General features: G+C 28.3%; 1 pseudogene; it reads left to right on the top strand.

Annotated features, from left to right (window-relative positions):
• The first annotated feature begins 1,213 nt into the window (after positions 1–1,213).
• On the top strand, positions 1,214–9,289 carry LOC110618555 (annotated as a pseudogene).
• Positions 9,290–9,592: the final 303 nt, after the last annotated feature.

The raw sequence follows: 9,592 nt of genomic DNA on the forward strand, positions 1-9,592 counted from the left end.
TGATCTTCCTTTTCTCACATCTACTGTGTTGCTCATTTATCATGTCTTTATCACGTGACCTGTTTCGTGGCGACAATTTATAAATTTATTATATTTTAAAAATATTTAATTTGATTGGTTAATTATATTAATTTTCTATTTAAATTCAAATTAAAATTTATTATAATCTAATAGAAACTATCTAAAATTCAAAACTTCCTACAAAGTATTAATTTTTTGTAGTAATTTTATAATGATCAATGCTTGAGTTTGTGGCTAAAACTTTCAGCAATAAATAATTCATGCTAATAATTTTTAACAACGGATATTTAATAAAAATATTAAATCAGCATAAAATTTATTTTTTTAATATTATAATAAATAGATATAAAAATAAAAGTATTAGTAATCAATACTATTTTATGAAAATAATATAAAGAACGAATTTAAAGCCATTGAAATTTTGGATAATTTTATATTTTTATGTTTAGGTTCACACATTAATTTAATTTTCTAATTTAAAATTTATTATGTGATCATATAAATAAAATGTTTATAATTTTAATGAATTTTAAGGTTTTAATTTAATTTTTTAACTTGTATGAAATTTTGTGCATAATTATATTCATATTTTAAAAATATTTTCTTATAATTTATAATAAAATATACTGTATATTAAATCCATGGAAAAAAATTTGTATATTATAAATTTACGTTAATATTAATAACAATAAAATTAAATAACAAATAAAATTGAAATGCAAAATATATTTAGTGAGTTTGAAAATATCAAAATTTTATTATTTTGAAACAGTTTTATATATTAATTTTTTTTATTATATTAATTAAAAAATTTTGATATTATTCAAATAAAATGTCAAAATAAAAATGGGTTAAAGAATTCTTATTAGAGTAAAGCTTTGTAAAAAAGTTAATTTTTATTATACTAAAATAAAATAATTAATAATAAAAAATTATATAAACTAAAAATTAATTATATTTTCCATGATATTTTATTTAATATTAAAAATAAGATCATTCTAAACATATTCAATACTGTATATAAAAATTAATATATAACATACACAATGTCTACAAATAGAACGTAGGTTTAAAAAATTATTATTACAAAATGATAAATTTAATTTGTTATTAAATAATATTTTTATATGAAAATTTAATGAAAAAATTGCAACTAGTAATGCATTTCCTTTCCCTATTTCCTTTTGTTATCCTTACCACTTTACCAGCTGGCAGAGAGCCTTCCTTTTCCGATTCTCTATTTCCTTTCCTCATTCCCAATCTCCCATCTATTCCTAAAAACAACTGACAAGAGATCGATGATGATGAAGATGCCTTGGAGGATGAAGAGCAGGAGCTTCCATCTTCAGCTACAAGGGGCAATTGGTACCATTCAATCTCCATTCCTATTCTTATTTACCAATTATTGCCATTCTTCTACTTCCACACTTGAAGATGCACGCTTCTTGACAAATAACTTCAAATCTGCTTCTTTTACCCACCTTGATGATGCCATTGCTTCCTTCAATCATGTAATTCATAAGCATCCTCTGCCTTCTAGGGTTCCATTTAATAGATTCTTATCTGCCCTTGTGAAAATGAAACAATATCGCACTGTCATTTCCATGTCCAAAACAATTGAATTGGTAGGAATCTCTCACGATGTTTATTCTCTTAACATCTTAATTAATTGCTTCTGCCACTTACATCTTGTGGATTTTGGCTTCTCTGTTTTTGGTAAGATGCTCAAATTCGGATTGGAGCCTACCACTGTGACATTTAATACCTTTATCAATGGGCTCTGTATGGAGAGTAAAATCGATAAAGCAGTGGAATTTTCCGATGATATGGTTGCAAGTGGTTATCAACCTGATGTTTGTACTTATAATGTGATAGTAAATGGAATGTGTAAATTTGGGAAAACAAACGCGGCTATTGGGCTGCTAAAGGGAATGGCTGATAGAGGTTGTGAGCCAGATGTTGTGACATACAATGCAATCATTGACGCCCTTTGCAAAGATGAGCTAGTTGGTGAGGCTTTAGAGCTCTTCTCTCAAATGAGGAATGAGGGCATTTCACCTGATGTCATCACTTACACTTGTTTAATTCATGGTGTTTGCAAATTAGGCCAAAAGAACCAAGCTTTGGCCTTGATGAATGAAATGGTGGAGCAAAACATATTACCAAATGTTTATACCTTCAGTGTATTGATTGATGCTCTTTGTAAGGATGGAATGGTTTCAGAGGCTCAAAATACATTCAATGTAATGATTCAAAGAGGTGTAGAGCCTGATGTGATCACATACACTTCCTTAATTGATGGTCTTTGCATTTCAGGCCAATTCAAGGAAGCTTTGGCCTTGTTGAAAGAAATGGTGGGGAGGAACATATCCCCTAATGTTTTTACCTTCAATATATTGATTGACACTCTTTGTAAGAAAGGACTGGTTTCAAATGCACAGAATATAATCAAAATAATGATTCAAAGAGGTGTGGAACCTACTGTTGTCACTTATAGTTCATTGATGGATGGATATTGTCTGTGCAACCATATGGATAAAGCTAGAAAGTTATTTGATTTATGGTGGCCAATGAAATAGCTAACATTTTTAGCTACAACATTTTGATCAATGGATATTGTAAGTGCAAAATGATAGATGATGCAAAGGATATTTTTGTTGAAATGTCTCATAATGGTTTTGTTCCTGATGTTGTTACTTATTCTACTCTTATAGAGGGTATGTTTCAAGCGGGGAAGCCCCAAACTGCACAGGAGCTCTTTAAGAATATGTGCTCTCATGGTCAACAGCCAAATATAGTAACCTTCTCAATTATGATTAATGGCTTGTGTAGTCAGGGGAATCTCGATGAAGCAATCACCCTATTGAAAAAAATGGAGGAAAGTCGGTTAAAGCCTAATCTTGTGACCTATTGCATTCTGATCAATGGTATGTGCAAAGCTAGCAAGATTAATGATGCCAAGGAACTGTTTTCTAGTCTTTTTGAAAATGGTTTACAACCTAATGTTCATATATATAGTGCAATTATGAAAGGACTCTGCCGAGAAGGATTAATAGACGAAGCATATAAGATTTTTAGAGACATGGAAAAGGGAGGATGTTTACCGAATAATTGTTGTTATAATATCATCATTCAAGGGTTTCTCAAGCATGAGAATTTACCAAAAGCATCAGAACTAATCAATGAAATGGTTGACAAGGGATTCTCTGCCGATGCTACTACCACCGAATTGGTAGTACGTTTATTATGCAATGATGATCTCATTCTGAGGCTTTTAAAGGTGCGCAATGAGGGATCAACAAACTGAAGTTGTTATATCTTGACCATTCAAGTGTGTCTTGGAGCGCAACTTGGTAATTACCTTTTTCAAATATAATAGATATGTAATTTAACTAACTTCTTCAAATGTTATTTTTAATTTCAATCAGCTGTGATTCTCTTCCACAAAATGAAAATTTCTAACACCGCAAATGACCTGTGGTGGAAACCATGATATGTGTGTGCCTTTCGCTTGAATTCAGACATGGACTTGATCTCTTTGATATAAGATTGCCGATGAATGGAGGTCATGGATTTCTAATGATCAAGTAGCTGGTAAACCCACCATCTCCTTTACAATTTTTTATTGGCTGCTACTACAGCCTTAACTCGAGAGCTCAGTCCTAAAATTGAGTTGAGAACTAAAACTAATTGGTTCCATACTACAATGCTTAAGAATCTTTATCTATTTTTATTTTTGTGCTCAATGACCTTTTAAAATGCTCTGATTTCTCTTGTAGGTACTTGCAAGGATATGATTACAACTTCACCTTTCTAACAATAAAGGTATAAGCAATTCTTTTTTGCTTAATTATTATATTTTTAATAATAATGAAAATAATGATTATAAAAGACTATACTATAAATGTAGGGTGCAGAGTACCAGAGTACAAGGTAAGAGAATCACTAGACTTCTACAGCTGTTGGTTGGATGAAATGTCACTAAAATTATAGACAACAGAAAATGTTATGGGAATTGAAGGAAAAGCAAGCTTTTTATTTTTTTCTAGTCATCAAGTTGGGTATATATATATATATATATATATATATATATATAGATCCTTAATGTTTCATACTGTTTGAGATGTTAGTTAAGTTAGGCAAGAAAAGTTGTTTTGGTTGTTTTGGTTGTTTCTTTTCTCCTTTCAGCAGTATATAATGAGACATCTTATGTTTTTACCACTTTCTAAACCTTGTAATATACTCAATAAAATTATATAAATATACATTATTTAAAATATTTTAATTTGATTTGTTCGATTAATTTACTATTTTAATTTAATTTATGTTCTATTAACAAATATAATATTAAAATTTTAATAGATTGAATATTTTATTAAAACTATTATATGTTTTAATAATTTACTTATATTAAGACTATCATTAATAATTAAAATTCTAATACTATTAAAATAACATATCAAAATAAAAAGTTTTAAATTTTTTTAGTAAGAGTACAGTTTTGTGAATAATAATTTTTTATTATATTAAAATTAAATTATAAATAAAATAATTAATAATAACTATTATACATGTTAAAAGATTAGTTATACCTTTCAAATTATATTAATTATAATTTATTATTTGTAATAATAATAATAATATATTATATAAAAAATTAATAAAGAGATAAAACAAAAATAACAGTAAAATATTGTTTAATTTGTGAAAGTGTTAAATTTGGTTGTAGAGAAATAGAGTGGTTTAGTAGAGTTTTTGGAACCAAAGGAACATTTATATTTTTTGGAAGGCAAACTCAAAGCGGCCCTTTAAAGAGAGATAGATTAGAGAGATAGATTAATGTCAATTAGACTATGAATTCTATTAGAGGTTCTTATGCCCCACTTCTGATTAAATTGATAGGGAAACGAGAGATAGCTAGGTTTAGTAGGTAGTTTGTTTAGAAATTACGGAAACAACCAGTTACAAGATTTTGCAATCGCATTTATCAAAATGTCAGTTTTAGAGCTACTCATACAAAACCAAATATAAAAGGAAGTTTCTTGTTAGTAATTAGATATATCTCTCTTTTTAAAATATCAGAAATGTTTTAATATATTTTTCAAAATAGAGGGATCAACTAGTGAGTTTTGTCATATTATAGAGATTAAATAGTTAATTTTTCTTAATTTTACAAACCAGTTACATGTCCGTTTGTAAATCCATGTGTCTTTTTAATTTTACAAATAGTTACACTTTTATTTGCAAATTCGTGTGTGTACATTTAATTTTAAAAATGAATTATAAGTCCGTAGCAAATCCTTTTGTGTCCATTTAAATTTATAAATGGTTCACACATACGTTTGTGAATTTGTTTATATCCATTTAAGTTTACAAATAGTTTACACATCCATTCGCAAATTTGTGTATATCTTTTTAATTTTACAAACGGCTACACTTTCATTTGCAAATTCTTATGTGTCCATTTAATTTTACAACTGAGTTATACATTCGTTTGTGAATCTTTTTGTGGCTATTTAATTTTATAAACAGATTATAAGTCTGATTACAAATTTATTAATAAATATATTTGTTATTATTATATTATATATAAAAATATTAAAAAATATAATAAGTAATAGTAAAATATTGTTTAGTCTTTGATGTTCAGACCTGCAGATTATGTGAAAGTCAATATAAGGAGAAACTTTAATACCTAGATTACTTATGGTAATCGGAGAGAGAAGTAAAGGCATTTTCCTTTATTATTTTTGTCCATATAAAACACATCATCACATGTCTAAAGAGAGTGGATCAGAGCAATGTCAGAAAACATCCATTTCTAAAGTGTTAAATTTGGTTGCACAAAAATAGGTCGGAGATTTTTGAACTAGAGGAACACATATTTTTTGGAAGGCAAACTCAAAACGGTAATATGGTGATTCATCTAACTTTTGAGAAGGAGAGATATTTGAACGTCAACCAGACTAAGAGTCATACTAGAGGTTTTTATGCCCTATTTCTGATTAGATTCGTAGGAGAAGGAGAGACGGTTTGGCTTCGGGAGGTTGTTTGTTTAGAGATTACATAAACAAATAGGGTTGTTCTACCTGGGAAAAGTGACTCAGTAACAATTTGTTTCACGTTTACTTTATCGGTTTCAGGCAAGATATAGTAGGAAGTATAAAAAAATAATAACCCCAAATTCTTTAAATTTTATTGGTCTAGTCAAGAGTTCCTAAGATTCTATTCTTTCGAAAAGGCAGTTCAATATTATATGGAATTCTAGTATTTTATGTGCTTGAAATTGAATTGAGGACCAAATTTATATGTTGAGAAACACTTTTTAAACATGAAACTTGTTGAAGTAAACTTTGGTGAAATTAAGCTATTTCTGCTATCATCCTATTGCATAACAATTTGATTCTTTATTTTGGATAAATTAAATTTCAGATTAGTTGAGGATAGGAATTTTTTTAATTGTTTTGAATTTCTATGTTTGAGGACAAGCAAAGGTGCAAAGGAGCAAGTGTGGGGGAATCTGATGAGTTGCAAAATTCACCACTTTTTTCTTATTAAATTCCATGATTTTGTTATGATTTTGATATAAATAATTAAGTTTTACTTTGAATTTGATTTTGGACAAGTTTTTGAGCGAAGTTAAGAAAATGAATGAAAAGAGGCTGAATTGGAAGATTTTTTGGATTGGGAGGTTACAGTCTTGGGCAAGCTTATAGCCCAAGGCGATGGATAACACCAGATTTCAAAAATTGCTACCTCATTCTGATTTTGCCACCTAAGCAAGAATAAGATCAGTTTCAAGTTGGATCAAACACAATAGGATATGGATAAGATAGCAGTAGTAGAGTTTATTTTAAATTATTAAATTATATCTTTTTTTGCCTATATAAATGCTCCTAAAATTAAACCTAGATATCATATTTTCTCCTCTCCCTCTCCTCTCATGGTGCTGCCCCGCTCTTCTTCTCCACTTTCATCTTTTCTTCTTCTCATCTTCTTTTCTTTAGTTTTTTACAATTTTATTATGATTCTTAGAGGTTAAATAATTATTTTGAGTTGAAAGTTAATTTAAATTGAGATTTTATTCAAATTGTGAGGTTATGTGTTTCAATTCTCTTCATTTTATTTCTATTTTCTATTAATTTCGAGAAACACCAACTCCATTGTTGTTTTCTTAATAATTCAAGAGACCTATTAAATCTTTTAGAAAGATAACATATTGCTAACTAATCCAATTAAATCTATAATTGTTTAATTGGGTTAATAACAAGTAGCAATTAACATATTTCTTTATGTTAAGAAATTAGTAGATTTGATTTAAATAAATTGCATATTTTTATTGATAAGTTTGAGTTCTTCTCTCTTAATATAGTTGACTAATTAAATTTACACGCGTGTTGTTAGTTAATTAGGAATTAATTTAAGTGCGAAACAGATTAATTTAATCACAAGAAAGAATTGGTAGAAAACAATAGATAATAACATGAATTATTTTTCTAATCAGTGGAAAACAATAGATCATAACATGAATTATTTTTCTAATTAACTACAACCACCTCAATTTCATTACTTTCAGCTAAATTTTTAATTAATTATTTGTTTTTCAAATTTAATTGTATTGTTTATTTTTCTTTTAGATATTTTTATTTGACCAAAGTAAAAAAATCAATTTTATCAAAAATTATCTATTTTAACTAGTCATCTAATGGATACTCACTTGCTCTATATACAAGTTACTTCCACGGATTCGATACCGTCAAAGCCCAAGTGGAAGGATAAGTATTTTTGCTTCTTTAATATTGGGCTTGAAGTTCATAGTGTTCTCTACATGCAAGTAAATTTAGAGAAATTATCATCAAATTAATGAAGAAGATTATAGCTTTATCTTTTGCTTTTTTTTTTCCTCTAAAAAATTACAATTGATATAGGGCAGTTTGGATTAGCAAGTATGGGATAGTCAGCAATGGATTTTTTATACACTAGAAATACTAAAACGTAATAGAAGAGGATAGAGTACTGTTTTTTGCATATTTTTTATATTATTTAAATATTTTGTTCCTTCGAAAGACTAAAGACTTGGAGTAACGGTCTCATCTTATTTAAGGCAAATAGTATATGACCTGTGTGATTTAAATCAGCTGATGATGGGTTTTCCTTATCCGATTTCAGTCCTTTGTGCATGGTCTATTTCTCTTTCTCGTAATCTCCTAGATTTATCAAAATTTTCTTCTTAGATTTCACCTTTCTTGAGGATCTAGCCTCTCAGTCTCTCCACTTCAAATCGGTGGCGACATTCCTGGCCTCATTGAGCCAATGAGGGTATCTATTTTGTTGGCTATTGATAGATTCATTTTGTTGTTAATTACTTTTGTATTTCAGTTGATGTGAACTTGAAAAAAAAATGGAAGTTGAAAAGAGAGAATTATGTATTTTTGAAGGCTTGAACCCAAGAATTGCTCACGAAAGTTACAACAATGCCATGCTTGTTCTTCGTGTTGGATTAATTACAAGTAAAGATCTTTTCCTAGATATGCTTTTCCTTTTTCTTTTTTCTTTTTCTAGGGAAGATCTTTTGTCCCGGTTATGAACATGAGTTTTGAAAGAAATTTAAAATTTTAATTGTTGCCCAAGTTTTATGAAGATTAATTTGTAAGGCTTACTTTCAATTTTTAGTGCATTATTGTGTCTACTTAATGTTATAGAATAGGGATATATGCATTTTAATTTACTGCTTCTTATGCTTTATGCTATGTTGATTGAACTGCTGAAGATAACCATACTGTGCAACTTAATTCAATATCTAAGTGTTTCTATTATTGAATAATTTATATTGTAGTTCCTGCTATCATTGATGGTTTTGATATACAATTTTTTAAATAACAATAATAAAAGAAAATTGAATTGTTTAGGTTAGGTTAGGTTCTTCATATCTATTAACAGTATAAAGTGAAATATCTCAAATTAGATCTTTTTATTCATTAATTAAATATAAATAAAATAAAGGAATAAGGATTAAAAATAAAAACCCAGCAACTCAACAATGAGTTATTTCAAATGAAGCAATTGATATGGATTTATGCTTTTAGGTTTTTGACAATGGAGCTCGTTCTTGCCTCGGAAATGAGTTAGCTGAGCTGGAGATTTTAGTCCTCTTCTATCATCTGATCTGAGTACCGGTTAGTGAAGTGAATAAATTTTTCTTTCTGTAAAAAACTTTCAAATGTAGTGAGTTATTTCATATGCAACAATTGATATGCATTTAATCTTTTGGATTTTTGTCTGCGGACTTTTTTAGATATCTAACTTAAAAGTGTATTTACCATAGGTTAGAAAATTTTCCATATATTGAAAAGTTTGGTCCTTCGAAATTAAGGTATTGAGTGAAGTTTTATTATAGAATAATATTTTTCTATTTTCTTTGAAGAAATTAATGTGAACGCCAATAAGTTATTCAAATGGAATGATTTATATGCATTTCTTCAAGTTCTTTTGGGGTTTTGTTTCAGAGCTTTGTAGGGACTTGGCTGATTTGCTGCTTTTCAGAAAGATTGACCATAATCCAAAATTTTTT

This window comes from Manihot esculenta, chromosome 7, assembly GCF_001659605.2.
Source record: "Manihot esculenta cultivar AM560-2 chromosome 7, M.esculenta_v8, whole genome shotgun sequence".
Classification (NCBI taxonomy): Eukaryota; Viridiplantae; Streptophyta; class Magnoliopsida; order Malpighiales; family Euphorbiaceae; genus Manihot; species Manihot esculenta.